Source organism: Mytilus californianus, unplaced genomic scaffold (assembly GCF_021869535.1).
Source record: "Mytilus californianus isolate M0D057914Y unplaced genomic scaffold, xbMytCali1.0.p SCAF_10, whole genome shotgun sequence".
NCBI classification, from domain to species: domain Eukaryota; kingdom Metazoa; phylum Mollusca; class Bivalvia; order Mytilida; family Mytilidae; genus Mytilus; species Mytilus californianus.
In genome coordinates, this window is record NW_026262582.1 from 41925744 (window position 1) to 41946649 (window position 20906).

A 20906-nucleotide genomic window follows, 5' to 3' on the forward strand; every position below is an offset into this window, starting at 1 on the left:
CATTCAGATTTACCAACGAATAAATTCATTTAAATTCAATCAAAAGCAGTATACAGATTTTCAAATATCATAATTGACCAAGAAAATACAAATCAAGTTAACAAACAAAACTGTGAGTGGGATCAGGGTGCGTAGACAGGTTAATCGTCTCCTGCTATGCAGTTCGTTCTGAAATCCTTTTTAAAAACCGTTAAAATCTTCCCCTATTTTATCTTATGGAATTATATTAAAAAAAAAAGTTATTTAGGTTTAATAACAGATATTGTGTTACTGTACTAGTTATAATACACTACTTCACCCTAAGAAACAAAAAATAGTCATAGGATAACATTTATTAACAATACTATATTTGACGTCCTTGATTTCTCCTTTGAACAACAACAGTATTACTAAGATTGAGGTAAGATGTTTTTTTTAAATGTTTTAACAATAGTGATTGGCATTTCAAAAACGGCCATTTAGAAATATAGAATAACAGAAGTAAATAAATTATGATTTTTCCATATGTTTGTTCTGATAGGAAAATATACTAATCAGCAAGGAATCATTGTGGCTTTGATCGAGCAAATTATACCTTGTAGTATTGTTACTTGGAATATTATATTAAGCTTGAACTACAATAACTGTGACCTTAGATTTTTAAAATACTTTTTAAATAAAATGCAATGACACAAATTGATTATAAACTGACAGAAATTTCTAGTTTATCCTAATCTCTTGAAAATTGAAAATTCACAGTTTAAGTAGCTTTCTTTCCTCGACAGGAGGCCATCGTAAGAATATAAAAGAAAAGGTCAGCAGAGTGCTATCTTCTCTGATTAAACCACCATTCTCTTATAGTTGCCCTATTTAAAAAAATACATGTCGTTCATATATATGACTTTGAATAGATTTAATCAAGAATTTTAGGAACAGCATATTAACTTTTTTCGCCATTGAACCCAAGATTGAATTGTTGTCAAAGTTTGGTAAAATTTTGTGTTGAAAACTATAGATATTAGAAATTTTAAGTTGTAATTGACATACTAATCGTGGAAATGACAATAATACGAGTAAAATCGTAATGGAACATAATATATTATTTTTATTAAAAATACGCTGAAGTTTTAAGTTCGTAACTTTAGTCGTGATGAAATAAACTAGAAAGAGTACAAGACTAAGTCTTGCAGAGGAAATTTAATCTTATTATTCATGCATCGAATAAGAGAAAAAGTAAATTGTGATTTCAGTTTCAGTAACTGAATTTAATTTTCCGTAGAAGACGGTCTTTGGTTTGCTCTCGAATGTAACTGAAAAAAATTTGTATAAATATCCTATAATGTTTTATGCTTCGTTTGTTGTCAACAAGTTAAAAATAAATGATAATGATTTGAATAGATTATAGTTTGTTATCATATATTCTTGCAACAACCAGAGATTCACAACATAAATGTTATTGCACACTTTACCACAGTGTCTTTTGTAGGAAACAAAAGGTATTTTATTTTTTTATTGTGTCAAAAAATTATAATTTAATACTCATCTTTCAGTAATTGAATTTCAGATCATATTACAATACTTAGCAAAGATGCACTTTCTTATTGCAAAAATGAAATACATTTCTCTGTCTGTATAACAGACTCTACGTTCATGAGATTAATATGATTGAATTCCATATGTTTTGTTCAATCATCAAAATCTATTTTAAAAATCTTATTCCATATTAAAATGTTTAATGGAGATTTAATTTTTCAAGTCCGACGTATTGATATTGATGAACAACAGGGATTTTGTCCGTAACACATATCCCCATATTGATTTAGGCAGCAAAGGGTATGGCCTACACTCCGTAACGGTTAGTCTTGAAAAGGTTAAGTCTTTATGTTAATTTGTGTCCAAGGTTAGGGAAGGGTTGAGCAATCAAAAAAATGTTCAATCCCGCCACATGCTTAAATTACCAGTTCCAAGCGTGGAGCCTGTAATTCAGAGGTTGTCTCTGGTTGGTGTCGGGCATTTTTGTGTTTTTCGTTTGTTGTTTTTATGTTAAATCTCTTTTAATTGTTAGCAATTTTGTTATGTCGGGGCCTTTAATTATTGCTTTAAAGGCTGCAGTGAAAAAAAAAATTCTTAGTTTTTGTTAAATAAATTTAAAATACCCAAGCTATACTTTTCACCGTTTAGGAATACATAAAGACAACAGTAGTATACCGCTTTTCGAAATTCATAAATCGATTAAGAATAAAACAAATCCAGGTTACAAACTAAAACTGAGGGAAACACATCAAATACAAGAGGAGAACAACGACACAACAGAAACTCAGCACTAAAATGCAACACACGCATAAACGAACTATAATGTATATAACAATGACAATTTTCCTGACTTGGTACAGGACATTTTAAGAAAAAATGGTTGTTTGAACCTGATATTGTAGCTAGCCAAACCTCCCGCTTTTATGGCAATGTTAAATATAACATTAAAATGACAAGATTACATGACAAGACTACAATACAAATAAATCGGAGAATATACAAGACAGAGACACACACAAATAATAGCTATCAAAAGGTACCAGGATTATAATTTAATACGCCAGACGCGCGTTTCGTCTACATAAGACCCATCAGTGACGCTCAGATAAAAAAGGCTCGAAAGCCAAATCAAGTACAAAGTTGAAGAGCATTGAGGACCAAAAGTTCCAAAAAGTTGTGCTAAATACAGCTAAGGTTATATGCCTGGGATAAGAAAATCCTTAGTTTTTAGACATGTTAGAATAATTCATACTTTTGCAAACAGTAAATTTAAAAAAATGACTAGATATACATGTTAACACCGATATGGTGACTAACTACAGAATAAAAAGGAATACATAAAACAACCTAATTCAGCTCATAAAAAAGGCACAGACATAAAACACGTCTGAACAATAAGTCTGGAGTGAAAAAAAATTAGTCTTGTTAAATAGATTTTAAAATACCATAGCTACACTTTTCTTTGTTAGAGATTTATTTGCATGTTTGTTTGAATATTTTTGTCAGTCGTGATATATGTTTATACAATGCTGGCTGTTGGATCGCACTTATTGCCACATTTACCTGATATGTCTGTTTGGGTTCCTCACCCCATTTTGTCAATATAACGGTTGTTTTTTTACTCGTTCCGTTGAATACTAACGTTTGATTTTGTCAGTTTTTATGGACTTCCCCTTTTTTAAGTTACCTTGGAGTTCGGTATTTTTGTTATACTTTTTCGCCGTTTAGGGTATGTGCACTTATAAATTCCATATCACTATTTGTCAGCCATCACTGAGTTCGATACATGCATACTTTTATATACTCCTTAGAAAAAAATATGAAAACGACATCTTATAAATGTCATGCGTCCGACGCGCTTTTTCTTCACCAGGAACGTTAAAAACCGAATATTTGAAAGCCAAGGATAAATAAGAACCAAAACAAATAAAAAGTCAATTTTGCCTGAGGGAGTTGAAACCTTAGTTTCTATATACTAGTAAGTTCTAAAAAATAAACGGACAATTTAAGAAAGGTTTGTTACAAATCATGTCGGTACCGAAGTTTTGACTACTAAGCTGAAGATACCCTCGGGGTCTGGTATTCCACTAGCTGCGGTATCAACACAGTGCTGTATAAAATGAAAACAACCTTTTTTGTAACTCTATTTTTCCGCCTTTATTGACATTAGTAGACTCAGTAGACTGTCGTAAAAGTACAGCCATCGTAAATCTTGTTCTGACGTTAAATTTAACAACGAAACTGTAACCTTATGCATGACTTACATACAAAAGTGTAATGAGAAGAGGTTACAACCAGTTTAGATTAACCCCAATGGGCCTGATCCTAACATTAGTAGGTACTGAAATGTCAAGCAAATTTCAAAACTGTTAATCGTACAAACATGATTGAACAGGATAACAAAATTGACTACATCAATGAGACAGAAAGCAGTAAACATGATAATTGATAGACAGAAAATTACTTTTTTAGATGCATAGGTCAATGTTAAGTCGTTCATAGTAGAAATCAAATACATATATGCCTACATTGAGTTGGATGTTCTTCCCAGTTAACAAAACACATTATATAACTAATAACAAGGCCAAACAAATAGACATATTGAAAATTTTCAAATATGAAATAAAAAATATAGTAGAATTATATAGTATGACAAATATAGAAATAAGCAGTATGGTAACAAAGATATTTCATTGTAGTGTTCTTTTATTTATCTTTGTATATTATTAATATTTACCGTTTAGTTCATTTTTCGTAATATCCTTTTGGCGTGGCTCGGTATTTATAAATTCCGCCATTGTGTTATTGTGCTATGGTCATTTTTTGTGTTCTTGTATTTCATTTGTGCTTATGTGCTTTGTCTATATACCATTTTGTTTTTCTTTGTTGACATAGTTGTTTGTTTTTATAGTGATTAAGATTATAAAACAATGTTGACTGCTGTACCCAAACTTTTGACATTTTTCCCTATTATGTCTGTTTGTTTTGTTCACACATTGTTGTCAATATAATGGAATTTAATGCGAATGGCATACAAGTGAGAGGTTTAGCTAGCTATACGACCAGGTTTAATCCACCATTTTCTACATATGGGAATGCCTGTACCAAGTCTGTAATATGACAGTTGTTTTCCATTCGTTTGATGTGTTTTAGCTTTTGATTTTGTCATTTGAAAGGGGACTTTCCATTTTGAATTTTTCTTGGAGTTCGATATTTCTGTTATTTTACTTTTTTCATATTTTGAACCAAAACTAATAAATTTTGGAAACAATAATTTCTTAAAACGCAGAATGCCGGTCTCAATTTTGTTGAAATATATGTAATTGTTATCAATGTTTTAAGTGTCTCAGTAAATGTGTTTGTATATACATGTACCTGTAGGTATCTACAAAAGTATATATGTATGCACATGTATCTATATAATTATGCATGTTTGTGTGTTTGCATGTTTGTGTGTTTGCATGTTTGTTGTATGTATGTATGTATGTATGTATGTAAGTATGCGAAAAATGAAACTATTTTGGACAACAAAAAAGGGATCAAATATAGTTTAACAACTTGACAAGCACTTTAAAGGATATTATATTTTGATGTACATGTTCATGGATGTTAACACCTATTTTGTTAACAACAATCTCTTCCACTCTATATTAATTTTTATATTTGATTATAAGCTATTGTCACATTTGCAAATATGGGGAAAAAAGCATCCGTAAACATAATACAATGTACATTGTAATTATATGACATCTTAACTGTATGCAATGTGTAATATCCTACAATAATCTTTAATCGGACAAATACACTTCAACATCTTATTTCCGATCCAGCATTTTTAAGGAACAACATTTTTTGTTGTTGTTGTTTTTTTGTTTGTCATTCACTATTGAAAGTCATTAAGTCATTTTATATTTTCTTCTTTAGTATTATTGTAAGCATGAAATTGTTTTTAAACAATAGGATACGGATTAAGAAATAAAAATCAAGAACTAATTTCCGATGCTATTGATGATTTAACTGCCAATTACTTTAAATCTGTATCACTTGAATTAATGCTTCGGATTTTGTTTTTTGTTCAGTGTAGCAAAATCTCGGGTTGACTATCGTAAAAACCCGATATGCTAGAATATTATTCCTGTCATCCACTGTTTCAGAACCTTCCGGTGTAACTGAGACGTTTTTGTTAAATGAACATTTAATATTTGAACAATACAATACTCTGATTTGAATTGAATTGATTGTTATGTCCTGGATTAAGGGTAGCTAGAATAACCTGAATAATATTTGGGTCAGGGCCGTCGTCAGGTTTATAAGGGATGCACTCTAGTGACACGAACAGGAATTACTCGATGACTTCTTTATTCAGTGTAGCAAAGTCTCGGGTTAAGTATCGTAAAAACAAAATAAAACTGTTTCATTTTCTCGATCAAATGACACTTATTCACATTCATTCAGTTCCGAGGCGAAATTGTTTGTAGATGCTCTAATAAGAAATGGTCTTTGAATTTCCCCTTTTTAGCTCACCGTTCCGAAGGAACTGTGAGCTTTAGCCGTCACTTGGCGTCCGTCGTCGTCCGTCGTCGTCTCCGTCTGGTGTAAACTATTTCAAACATCTCCTCTGAAACTACTGATTCAATTCCGACCAAACTTAAGCTGAATGATCCTTAGGGTATTTAAAATAAAGTTTGTGTTTTATTTTTTGTTTCGTCAAAAAACATGGCCGCTATGGCTAAAAATAGAACATAGGGGTAAAATGCAGTTTTTGGCTTCTATCTAAAAACACCAATGGAGTTAGAACAAATCTGACAGGGGTAAAAGTGTTCATTAGGTGAAGTTCTATCAGCCCTGAAATTTTCAGATGAATCTAATAACCCACAATTGTTGGGTTGCTGCCACTAAATTGGTAATTTTAAGGAAATTTTGCAGTTTTTGGTTATTATCTTTAATAGTATTAATGATAAAGATAAACTGTAAACAGCAAATATGTTCAGCAAAGTAAGATCTACAAATAAGTTCATCTGACCAAAATTGTCAATAAACCCCTTAAGGAGTATTGCCCTTTGAGGACAATGTTACACAATTTGTTTATTATGTTTTCTAACTTTAAAAAATCTACTTCTCTTAAACTACTAAACCAATTCCAGCCAAACTTAAGCTGAATGATCCTTAGGGTATTTCGAATAAAGATTATGTTTTATTTTCTGTTTCGTCAAAAAACATGGCCGGCATGGCTAAAATTAGAACATAGGGGTAACATGCAGTTTTTTGCTAATATATCTCAAACACTTAAGCATTTAGAGCAAATCTGATTAGAGTTTAAAATGTTCATTAGGCCAAGTTCTATCAGCCATGAAATTTTCAAACAAATCTAACAGGCCATTGTTGAGTTGCTGCCACTAAATTGGTAATTTTAAGGAATTTTGCAGTTTTTGGTTATTATCTTGAATATTATTAATGATAAAGATAAACTGTGAACAGCAAAAGTGTTCAGCAAAGTAAGATCTACAAATAAGTTAATATGACCAAAACTGTCAAATGTGTCCTTAAGGAGTTATTGCCCTTTAAAGACAATTTTTCACAATTTGTTAATCTAGTTTGCTTACTTTAAAAAATCTTCTCCTTTGAAACTGCTGATTCAATTTCAGCCAAACTTAGGCTGAATGAGTTTCAGAGTATTAAGTATAAATTTTGTATTTTATTTTCTTGTACGTCAAGAAACAAAGCCACTATGGCTAAAATGTAACATAGGGGTAAAATGTATTTCTTTGCTTTTGAAGAAAATATGACAGATACAAAGAACATCTCAATGGAATTTTTAAGCCATTCATTAATATATATTAAAAAGCAAAATAATCATTGATAGAAGATTTAAGCAAAAAATTACAGGTGAGCGATTCAGGCTCTTGAGAGCCTCTTGTTACAGTTGGTGTTACTTTGCCCCTTAGAACGCTGCTTGTATTTGTACACTTAAATATTGTAGATTCAATACGTCCTTATAAATATGAGGTATATTTGTCAGACACCAGTTGTAGATTTTCAATTGCAACAGTGGTTTACTTTGTTGGACTATTATGGTGTCGAGACAAAGGCGAATGGGGTGTCGGACTTCTGAAACTTATCATAGATACCAAGCTTCAAATGTTATACGCCAGACGCTCGTTTGGTCTACAAAAGACTTATAAGTGACGCTCGAATAAAAAAGATAAATCAAACGAAAATGTATTGTTCTTTGAAATATATTTGACAGGTTGTTCAAGTGTCAGGTGTGAATCTACCGCCTCTCTTTTATTTGGTAAGAAACAAATCGAAAAAGCCAGACCAGATGAAGAGATTCAAATTAGTTATAACATATTACTATTTATGAATGTATGGATTGATTAACACCACTTTTAGTTCTCTTGGCTATATTGTGGCGACCAGTTTTCATTGAATATGAAAGCCAGAGTGTGCAAAGAAAACCAACGATCCTAGTCAATTATGATCGGAGTCGAACGCATCTGCCACATGTGGGTTTCGAACTCGCGACCTCAGTGTTAACAGGCTATTGATAATGTTGAAAAACTACTTAGACCACCGATGCCCTTCTATTTTGGTATGATTTATAATGAGACAAGTATCCACCAAAGACCAAATGACAAAAAAGTAAAAATTTACAGGTTAGGGTGGGACCTTTTACAAAGAGCAAAATTTATATCTTATAATTGGAAAAGCAAGACCAGATGAAGAGATTAAAATTATGTATATTTAGAGGTAAAGGCCGGTTAACTAAATTATTTATATTAACAGTGAAAGGCCGGTTAACTAAATATGAAACAAGACAACAGAAAAAAAAAACTAACGGCTTGATTTAAGATAAATAACTTTTTGTTGTATCGAAGTCATAACATGAATTGATAATTGTGTACCGATTTTACCAATTGTATACCCCTCCCACCATGACATCTTGGCGTAGTATGAATTCACATGGCGGTTGATGCATTCATTACAGTAAAGCCTTATTAAGTCGATGCTTTCGGTCTCGCTCCTTTTGCGATTCCCTAATTTTTTGTCTCTTTTTAATCGATTTTTGAGATTTGAACATCAATAAACTGCTGTTGCCTTGATTTTAGTATGAAGGCAGTATTTTAAGTGAATCAATTCTGCGATTGCATTAACTTGAAACCAGTTTGTGTCAAAGATTTTAAGCTTGTACGAGCCCTTTAAAACATCGAAAAATATACCTATCACCGATGATGATCGTAAACGCAATTTTTAAATTCTTCCTTCATCAACTATGCTATTCAATTGTATCTAAGTATAAATTGATTTTGATGTAATTTTTCATAAAAAAATATAGAAGGTCAAGAGCGTAACAACATTACTGAAAAAAATACAAAGATAAGAAATATGTCAATCGAAAACACATCATTTGAAAAATGATCTCTACTAATTGCGTTGTCAAACATAACAGTGAAATGATAAACCGATAGTAATGATCCAAAAACCGAAGTACTTTTATTTGTTACACGTTGGTTATCATATGATATATTAAAAATGTAGTTTGAAAACCTTTGTCCGTTAATTTCCTCTTCATATATTATGTAATTCTTCTGAAACTATACATGCAGTTGCAAATCCCTAAAACATATGATAAAAGAAGATTTTGGTAACGCCATTTTGGTATGTTTGATCTCAAACTAAATGTTCTTTACTGTTAATTTCGAGCGAAACCAATGAAGGAAATCGGTACTACTATAATTATACATTTGTCTTATGGCTCACCTGCTGTTTGATTTACATATGCAAAATAAGGTTTAATGTCATATGAAACGAGATGCTGGTGATTATTTTGTTAAGCAAATCATTAAACCAATGCATGTATATATACTTAACTATGTCTTCATATTAATTACGACTAGAACACACCCGCGAAATCGCGGGCATTTAGAGCATGGTTGAAAGTATGTAAACTGTTGTAGGATGAATTTTTGTAAAAGATTTTTTGACTGGATAATTTTAGGAAAGGTATCAAAAGTCATATAGGTACTTGGGGACAGGAAAATTTGTTTTTAGTCCTCCCCCTTTTTTCCAAAATCCGTTAGTTTTGGTTTTCTATTAATTTCAATTATTTTCGCGTTTTTCTGTATACTATGAACATACATATACTATAAATAAAGTGTATTTGCTATCTTATATCAATTCCTAGTTTACTATCCACGGCGGTCACTGATATATTATAATAGAGACTCTATTTAATATATCAATGACCGCTGTGGATAGTAAACTTGTAATTGATAGTAAATAACAAATACACTTTATTTATAGTATATGTATGTTCATAGTACACAGAAAAACACGAAAATAATTGTTCTGTCCGCAAGTACCTATGAAAATATAATGTGTAATTTATAAACAGTCCTAGACGGAAGTCTTGTCTAAGAGTTAAACGTCCGTCCGATGACGGAAACTATCTTCGGAAGCCTTTATTTTCGTTTTCCTCCCAAAATAACCCAAACGGAATAATCATAAGCGAGGATGACAAATGCGACTATGCATGGTACATATAGGACACAGAGGCATGATGATTTATTTATTGTGGAAGGAAGAGAAGCGACACACAAAATGAGGTCTTCTCTTTTAATAGTATAATTGACAAAATATATGCCATGCATTGATTGTTGGTCGAAAACTTTCGAGCTTCGGTGCTGAAAGAGCACTAAGCAAACTCCTTTTAGATATGAATGGTTGACCTTAGATGAATTTTATTATTACATCCTTGGCATTAAAATGTTTGGGTTTGAGCTTTCCAAGTGAAAATAGATCCAGAAGATTTACCTATATTGACCTTGATGAACAAGCAACACAGAATCATCGAAAACGTATATAGTAAGTAGATGATTGAACGATATTTATTTGTTGTTGTTTTTATCGATATTGTCCATGCGATTACTATAGTCTTATTGGTCACAACTTTTTGGAATAAGCTGGTTATAATGCACTTCAACTTCGTATTTGATTTGACCTTCCAAATGATTCGAGTGTTACTGATGAGTCATATGTAGACGAAACGCGCGTTTGTATTAAAAAACTAATAACGTGGTATCATTTATAAGTTTTCATCTTTGTTAATTAAACTTTGTCTTGACAATTGTTAAATGATTTCATGTATTTAATTTTTTTTCTTAGAGAATCAGTTAATACTATTTTCCTTTCACATTCATTTTTTTTTTCAATCATTTTCCCGCTTTAACCTGCGATAGCCGAGTTTAGTTTAAACAATATTTATTGAAATAAATCAATACATAGTATATAATTCTGATACATGAAATAAATAGGATTCAGAAACAAGCAAAATTGCTTTTATTAATCTGTCTCCTAGTATACAATTAAATTTCTTATATGGTCATTATCATGTAAGTATGGCATGTTTCTGAAATAGTCAGTTTGTAAAAAACAAAAAAAGTTTTAGAAACAAAATACTGAGTAAACGTGGTAAACAGTACACAGTGTTGTGTGCAGAATGAAATACTTAGGTTTTATAAATGATCGAGCATTTGCATCAAGGATTGAATCGTTTGGTTTTTATTATGTATTTCTGTTACAAAATAAATAAAAGTCTGTTTTGCTCGTCCGATAGTACGGTTGAACCAAATAACAAGGTATTAATGTCAAATTGGACTAGAAAATCTGAAATTGAAGCCAGAAGTTCCTGCCGTAATTGGTAAATTGGTATATATTGGGCAGGATAATCGGAAATGAAATTTGTTTCCAAGTTGCCACAACGACAGTTTGGAGAGTCTACTAAATTTCAAGGAAATAGATGAGAATTTAATGAACTCGAGTTCATCCTTAAGCGAGCTTGAAGAATTTGTTCAATTCGATTTCCTACATAGTAATAAGGAGGAAATTTACTATTTCGAGTACAAATTTGTTTCTTAAAAATTGAAAGAGATTCACATTTTCTTACGTTTAAATGTAGTCTATTCTATAACTTGGTTGTCGCTGGGGGAAAATACTCTGAGTATAAACGGGTCCGTGTATTATATTGAATAACATTATTACATTGTCTTGTATAATGTTCATTGCCGAGTTTCTAACGAAAAGTGTCGTAGTTAAGGTCACTGCAAACTGAAAATCTGTCGGGAGAATTAGAATACCGAAAAACATTAATTCCTGAACAGTACTTTTATGAGGGTTATGATAAAATAATGGATTTTCTTTAAGGAAAGTCTATGTACACGTGTTTTATATTAAAACTTACCCATTCAAGTGTATATAACATATTCATCTTTTTTGTTAAATTTAAGAAATCATATGACTTTAAAAATTGTTTAATCTATTCTGCCTTTTTCATTAAATCCTTTTTTATTTTCTAAAATGTTTTATTCTCATCATAGTTGTATACTATCGGCATATGTCCAATGAGGATCAAGATGTTGAAAAGAAAAAGTGTTTGATTTCATTGAAGTAATTTGATTGTCTCTATTAAGAACTATTTGCGAAGTTTCAAATGAGGACGTCTGAGAGTTTGACGATCCATTGTTGTTTAGATGTAATTATATTGACAAATATCAAAATACTGCAAGAATGAAGGCAATTGATAAATACATGGTATCGGTACTGTATAATTCGTCTGACAATGAACAGACCTAATTTAGGACAAAATCTAAACACGGAAATATTTTACTACCCCACTGTGGGTCTGGATACAATTTGTTTAATCTCATTCAGTCTGTATATGGGAATATTCCAGACGTTTCTATAAAATCATAAAACTGGCTCGCTCTGCTTTCTCGGTTTATTTTCATTTAATTGCATTACATAGATGTTTCTTAAGATTAATCAATTTTGATTTGCAGACAGGAATCAAGAAGCATACAAAAATATGATTTATGTCAATAAAATGCAACACCTATTACTACACGTGCTCTCAATGATAAAGTTACCAAAATGCATTTGAAAACAAACGAAAAGCTCAATTTAGCTCGTAATTACATATAAATAAAATTATACGGCTTTAATGGGTTTTTTTTTTGTAATGTTAAGGGTTGTAAAAGCAGTGACCGTGATCTTCAAACCAAATGTTCTTGGGTAATTGCCGTAATTAGTTTATATTTGAATACGGTAAACTATTGTTGCCTTAAATTCATAAGCCAATAACATTACAAAATGGTACATTTAATTGTGTCAAAGGAGAAGGCCCGGTAAGACCCCTTTTTGGCCACTAAATACAGCTTTTTATAGGAAAGTAGAATACTTTTGTTACATAAATATGGGCTGTATTTGACAACACAATGCACGTGCTTCAGGTACTAGCATCATGAATTCATGCAAAATTACTGAAATCTTCACATTTTTAGCATTTGTGCTAATTCTAAGACGGTTGTTTGTCTCTAATGGTAGTGGCCGCACTTGTATTCAGTCTTAATATTTAAATATATCTAAAAATAAGGAGATGAGGTATGATTGCCAATGAGACAACTATCAACCAAAGTTCAAATAAAGTGGATTTAAGCAAATATAGGCAACCGTACGGCCTTCAACAATGAGAAAAAATATAGTCGGCTATAAAAGGCCCCAACATAAAAAATATGAAATAATTCAATTGATAAAAATAACGGACTAATTTATAACAAAACAATTAACGAAAAACAAATATGACAGACATGAACTAACGACAAAAAATGAACTACAGGCTCCTGACTTGGGATAGGCACATAAAGAAAGTGGCGGGGTTAAACATGTTTGTGAGCGCTCAACCCTCCCCCTAACCTGGGACATGTTGTATTTGACGATAATACATAACATGTATAAAGGTTGAGGCTGAACACAAATGCGATCACTTACATTTTAGACAAAAACCATCTGAAAAGTAATGTTTTATGGCATATTTGAAAGATTGTTTTCACATTTTGAGTTTGAGCGTCTTTAATGACCAAATTAGTTGAAATTTTTACATCAACTAATTGAATCGAGTGAAGTAGACACTTAAGTGTGTAAAAAAAGTCAAAAATTTTCATCAGATGCTCTTCAAATTTTAGGCCAAAATTAACCCTTACCGGATCTTCAACAAAGTTTAACACCATCTATATATTCCAAATAAATTTTGACCTTTTCATAGCAATGCACACTGTTACTCATTCATCTTATATGAATACCTCGTAAATTGAGGATACATTGTTATTTACTTAATGATTTTATTATCGGGCACATGTGCGTTGGTCAGTAATAACAATGAACGTCTTGGTGAAATCAGGCATAAGTAAAGTCAATGAAAACAATAATTCTAAAACATGTATTATTGCATAATTAAGTTTCTTAAATACTGTGATTTGACACAAGGATTGTGGGTAGTGATTTTTTTTTTAAGTTTATTTTTTTTCGTATACTGTTTTAACCGGAACAATATAAACAAAATGGCAGATAAAATGCATGTGTCACATTTGAAAACTGTAAACATTATTTCCAATCGACGGTTGTTGAAGAACAAACAAAAAAAATAATTAAACGGAGTCTACGCGTTGTAACATAGTTTGCAACTGCGCCAACTGTGTCAATTAGCTCATAAAGTTTAGATAAAAATCCTGGATGAAGTTTTACATCTCGAAAAACTCTGTAAAATGTGTGTATTCCAATAATATAATAATTCTTCATATTATCATTTGAATGCAAATTGCATTCCTTTTTTTTTTTTTTTTTATTAAAAACATGTTGGGGCATTGAAATTTGGTGATAAAAGTACACCATTTAAGCAAATTTCATTAAAAAAAACCCTCACAAAAGCAAAGTTCCAAATAAATACAACAGCAATTATGTAAAATCTTTTCAAATATGATCTATGCTAATCAAATATATAGATATAATATATATGAAACAAGGAAAATAATAAGTGATATAAAAACAATGTACTAGTAAATGAATTATCAATGTTATCATCAATTTTAAATTGAAGATTTTCACTACATATGGTTGTAACTCAACATAAGGGAGGCGAAAATTACCGAAGGGACTTTCAAACTCATAAGTCGAAAATAAACTGACAACGCCATAGCTAAAAAAGAAAAAGACAAGTCAGGAACCTACTGGTTGTCGTTTGTTGATGTGGTTCATAAGTGTTTCTCGTTTCTCGTTTTTTATATAGATTAGACCATTGGTTTTCTGTTTTAATGGTTTTACACTAGTCAGCTAGCCCTTTATAGCTTGCTGTTCGGTGTGAACCAAGGCTCCGTGTTTTAGGCCGTACTTTGACCTATAATGGTTTACTTTTGCAAATTGTGACTTTGATGGAGAGTTGTCTCATTGGCACTCTTACCACATCTTCTTATGACTATAAACAACAGTATACAAAACACAACATAGAAAACTAAAGACTGAGCGACACGAACCCCAGCAAAACCCAGTGGTGATCTCATATGATCTCAGGTGTTCCGGAAGGGTAAGCAGAGCCTGCTTCACATGTGGCACCTGTCGTGTTACTCATGCAAGTACAATCCCTGAGCTAAGTCTAATTTGGTAGGACACATTCGGGATAAAGGAGGACGACATTGTAGTTACGACGATTGGAACATATCCTGTACATGCAAGATCTTTGTATAACTATAAATATTTGTATATGAAAGACTTAAACTTTTATTTTAACTTAAGTAAGTAAACTCAATTGATTACTGAATATGTGTTTACATGTTTATCTTTGAAATTAAAATGACTTGTCCTTACAAATACGGATTCTAGAATGTACAGCTAATCAATTTGGTATACTACTGATTGACAATTTAGTTTGGAGAACATATGATTTATTCATTAGTTGTAATTAACTTTGAACTTAACTAAGCTCCAAGAAACTGTAACTTCTCTAAGACTTATAACAGTAATTATTGGCTTTTACATTTGTTTAAGTTTTTTTTTTGTGCTTCGCGTAAATCTCATGGTTCAAGCCATTTCCAACTTATTTGTACAGTTTGTTCTTATCTTGTGCTGCTATACAACTACTCTAGGTTAATGTTTAACCCCGCTACATTCTTAAGGTGGTACCAATCACATTGACTAAAATTAATTTGGCTCGTTTAATATATAAAATTTTTACAAATATTCACTTTGACCCTTTGACAAAAATATAAAAATTTCAAAAAACTTGAACCACACGCTTTATCGGAAAAATTTCATTGGATATATAGCAGTTTGACAAACACTAATTTTGATCATTGAGAAACTTAATATTTCCTTACCAATAGAACGTGGTTAAAACGTTCAGCTGATTTGTACAGACTTATCTCCCTGTAGTAACATGTACCACATTAAGGTGCCTGTCCTGTCCTAAGCTAAGAGCCTTTAATTCAGTGGTTGTAAAAGGAACCTGTCTACTATATCTGTATTTCGTTTTTTGAGTTTGGTCTTGATCATGCCGTTGGTTTGCATGCCCCCGCCGCCACGGAAGAGGTACTAAGTGTCACCCTTGGTAGTCTGTACGTACGTCCCGAAATTGGTTTCCGTTCCCTAAATTTAGTTTGCCTTACTTAAATGTTACTAAACTTATACATAATGCTTATTATCACAAAACACAGATCAAGTTTGAATTTGGATGGCGTCACTTTTATCGTTCTACTGTAATGCCCTTTACAAATAAAAAAAAATGCTTAATTTTTCGTTTCCGTTCTGTAACTTAAGTTTGCTTCAACCAAATGTTAAAAAATTACTAAACTTATACACAATGCTAATTACCACATAACTCAGATCAAGTTCGAATTTGGGTGGCGTCACATTTATCGTTCTTGAGTTATGTCCCGTTGTGACGTTATATGCAAGCGGGAGTATCATATGTGTGCCATGGACACATTCTCCATTTATTTTCCTTTAAATTGCTTTGCATTTTGCATGCCGGGGCCATTTATAGCTTACTATATGGTATGGGTTTATGTAATTGTTGAAGGTCAAATTGTGAATACGGATAAACCTGTACATAAGGGTAACCATCGGGACCAGAGAAAATTTACCTTTCAAGTGTGTTGCGGTGTAAATTGAGGTTCATGTATTCAGTACTACTACACACGATAAGAAGACCGTGACTTGGCTCACATCTCATCAATCGATTAAGAAGAGACCAATCAAGGTAACAAACAACACGTGATGGAATTCAAATGTCATGAATTCAAATGGATCGATGCTGGGTGCGTCGACAGGATAAGCGTCTTCTGCTCTGCAAGACTGTTTTTTTCATTCTTAATAGAGGTAGCAGTTATATAAAGATAAGGAGATGTGGTATTATTGTCAATGAGACAACTATCCACCAAAGTTAAAATGAAATGGATGTAAGCAATTATAGTCAACCGTACTGCCGTCAATAATGAGAAACCCTATACCGTATAGTCGGCTATCAAAGGCCCCGACATGAAAAATGTAAAATAATTCAATTGAGAAAACTAACGGCCTAATTTATAACAAAACAATTTACGAAAAACAAAAATGACAGACATGAACCAACGACAACCACTAAACTACAGGCTCCTGACTTGGGACAATCACATAGGTTAAACATGTTTGAGAGCACTCAATCCTCCTTTAACCTGTGACAGTGGTGTTACAGAACAACATAAAAACAAACTATGAAAAAATCGGTAGAAAAGGGCTTAACTCATCAGATCGATACAATGAAGAAAAAACATTTAACAAAAACACAGACCGGACGTGGCAGGGTATTCATACAGCCATACCAACAAAAAGACACAAAGTACAGATCTGAGAGATCTCGCAGTTACTGACAGCTAGCTCAAAGTCAATAACAAATAATAAAATATAGCAGGTTTGACTCGATTTGTACAGAAAAAAAATTATCTTTGAAATAAACAAAGTCATGTGTTTACAAAGTTGGATTCTAAAATGTACTGCTAAACAATTTGGAAAACTAACTGAGTTTTCAAAATTTAAACCTATGACCAATGACATCAATAACACATCATGTGATATAATTTCTGTTAATGGCAGTTCTTACTTACTTTTGTGTGCTTAATATGTGCAAATATGATATCGAAAACAGGTTTATATATATATATATATATTGAACAATTATTTTTGTTTAAAAAATGAGGACTTGATTAGCTTTTGAACAAGATAAGAAATATGATAAACAGTAGACAAAAATTTTTTTTGGAAATGTTGCCATTATTTGAAATTGCAAAATTCCACATTGTGTTAATTTTATCTTTAGTCCAGAAACGATTTAGATAACAGATTGTTTTATAAATTATTTCGTATTTCTTGCATACTTAATTTTTACAAAATTTACCATGTATGGTAAATTTTGTCTCACATGAGCAACATATGTACAGTAGAATAGTCATATGGCGTTTGTCCTATTAAATCCCTTATCCATTATCCATGACAGACCCTGAAGCTAAGCTTCATGAAAGTTCACTTGAACATCACCTAATGTTTCCTTTAAATTTCTCTTTTTATAATACTTTTAGATGTTAAAATGACTCAGTCTTCGTAACCTGATTTATTTTAAAGCTACATGTATACTGACGAACTTTGTTCACCTCAATTTACCCTCAATTAAGTTCAATGTAACAGAGATCTATGGCCTTTCTGTATCTTTATGCACGAAAATCCATATGAGGTTTTCAAATCAAAGTTTATTACAAATTTGAAGATTTTTATTTCTTTATCGAGTATGTATGGAGATTATGTTTCGTAGCTTAATCGCTGGTATACTATATGTGTGTTTTCCATGGGCGGATTCAGGCGGGGGCGTGGCGGGCGTGCGCCCCCATAAAATTTGCAAAGCATGGGTTGTCCTCAGCTTAATAAAGAATATTTCGATAATTTTACCTCAAACAATTTTTCCCATCGCTCCGCTCGGCAACAATTTAAGTTTGCACCCCTAACTTAAAATCCTGGATCCGCCCCTGTTTGCAGTAATTTCTAGTAATGGACGTAATATTCTAATTTTGATTTATATGTCAATTGTTCAAAGCCTTTACGTTACAGAGAATGTATACTATAAACCAACTAACTTTCGCGAGCGATTTATTTTCGCGATTAGAAAAATAACGCGAATATAAATCGCCGCGAATATGTAAAACTTGGATCTTTCCTTATTTAACCAAATCAAGTAAATTTGAAAATCGCATAAATTAACTCGTCGCGAAACGGGCTAGAAAGGGCTAAACGCGAAATAAAGTATCCGCTAAAATAAGTTTGTTTACAGTATATGAGAAAACCACATGGTTAACAGTCACAGGAAAACCACTCTTTTAACTATTTTCACCTGTTTTTAATTTTGCAGAATTTACAATTGGGAATGTGGTAACATTTTGTTTAGGTCACCTAGCTAGTCAAGAGGGCTATTGTGAGCTATTGCTATCACTCGGTGTCCGTCGTCTGTCGTCGTCCGTCGTTAATTAACTTTTACAAAAATCGTCTCCTCTAAAACTCCTTGGCTAAATAAAACCAAATTTGCCACAATTATGCAAATTATGATCCCGTCTATCAACCAATATGGCTGTACAGGCTAAAACAGAATAAAAGGGAAAATGCAAGTTTTGTGTATTATCTTGTAAACCGCTATAGAAGAGGGGAAATTTGACTGTTGTAGAAATGTTCAGAATAATTAGATCGTCATATCGTCCATATAGACCAAAAAATGTCTGACAACTTCTTATAAGAGTTATGGCCCTTAAATGATAAGTGATTTAACATTTTTTCTTTTGTTTTTACCTATTATTTTGAAAATTTTATTAGATAGAAAGTAGTTTTAGATAGCGAAAGGGATGAATAAGACAAGATATACAAATAAAGTACGACGTAGATGAAATCTTTAGTCAGCTCATTAGTTATTGCCCTTGAATAAGGATTTTACCATTGCTTGTATTTTTATCTCTCAGACTGATCTTGAAGACTATAATGAATAGTGTGAAATCTTAAATTGCAAACATGATTCACAAGACAAAATCTATTAATAAGTTAACATTGCCGAAATCGTAATGTGTCCTTTAATGTTGGAGAGTGATCATTGTTGAAGATGCACATGAATCCAGGTGAGCAATACTGGCTCTTTAAAGCCTTTCTTTTTCAGTTCTTTACCATTCCCCTTTTAATCTCAATCAGTAGACTTACAACGGTAAAATTTTATCACAGTAATGTGTTTTTGTCCCAGGTTGAAGTCAGTTCAGTGAACTGATAACATTAACGTCCTCGTACTTTTTGATTGAAAAAAAAATTGTTTCAATCACAATTCTCTAGTTTCAAAAACGCCTTCAGTTCATTGTAAGCTATCAGAAATATCGGTCAGGAGTATTGGTCTAAATTAAATTTAAAACCTCTCTACAAATGTCATTCCGTTGTCTCTAGGCAATCCATAAACATTAAAGTACATTGTTAAACAAAGATGATCTATCAATGATGCTGTGATAATGTGTCATGCTAATTCTCTTATGATTTGTATTACTTCTTTCTTCATATGTCTGGGTTCCAACCCCCAGAACACCATGCAACGTTCACATAATTTATAAATTACAAATGAAAAAAAAAATTTTTTTTGAAAAAAGGGATTTCCAACCCCCGTCACGTTAGCGTTTTACCCGGTAGCACTATTAAATTTTTTTTTATAAAAAATCACGTACACATGTCAATACACAGAAACTAAAGATTGAGCATCCTGAAGCCCACAAAACTATTAACAGAAAAAATTTAAAACATCAATATATCACAAATACAACACAGAGAACTAAAGCTAAAGTTACACAAACTCCTTGAAAACCTGGTAGAGTCTCAGACCTCAATTGTTCCGGCCGGACAGGAAGCAGTTTAAGTGGCGGTGTAGTGTTGTTAATGCCAAGTAGCAATCCGTTGATAAGCCGAATCATGAGGGTCTGAATGGTGTTTTCAGAATAGAAAACAATCGGAAAAAAATGTAGAATAAAGGGCCAAACTATAAAGATTAGAAATAGGCAAAAAGTGCAGAATAAAAGGCAAAAGAAAAAGAAACAGACAAGAATACTAAAGAATATAGGTGCCAAAATATAAAGAATAGAGAATAATGGCCAAAATAGATAAAGAATAGAGAATTATGAGCAAAATAAATAAAGTATAGAGAATATAATAGGCAAAATAAATAAAAAATAGAGAAAAAGGTCTGAATATTATATACCCATTCAGACCCTCATGCAGATGTCCGTATTTGTGTCTCCTGTGCAGTTTGTCGCAACTACTTTGCAATTATTTTAAACATAGATAAATGAAGATAGCTAGCAAATTGTAACTTTGAAAAAAACGTAGTGACTTTTGGTATTTTCCCTCCTTTTTGGTTTCCTTTTATATTGTTAAATTGAATTACACATTTACATTTGTCACATCTGTCATATATTAGTAAAATATATAAAGAAAGGTTATTCATCATATTCTGAAATCGTGGATAATTT

General features: G+C 32.0%; 1 protein-coding gene across 3 annotated transcripts in view; it reads left to right on the plus strand.

Annotated features, from left to right (window-relative positions):
- The window catches only part of LOC127718149 (cardioacceleratory peptide receptor-like), a 191429-nt gene that overhangs the window by 20050 nt on the left and 150473 nt on the right, over positions 1-20906 (plus strand). The window contains exon 1 of one of the 3 annotated variants that reach the window (XM_052224126.1): positions 366-400. The exons of the other annotated variants lie outside the window; for them this stretch is intronic. The gene's annotated coding sequence lies outside the window, so the exon portion shown is untranslated. Of the gene's footprint in view, positions 1-365; positions 401-20906 lie in introns of those variants that run through there. 3 annotated transcript variants of the gene reach the window in all.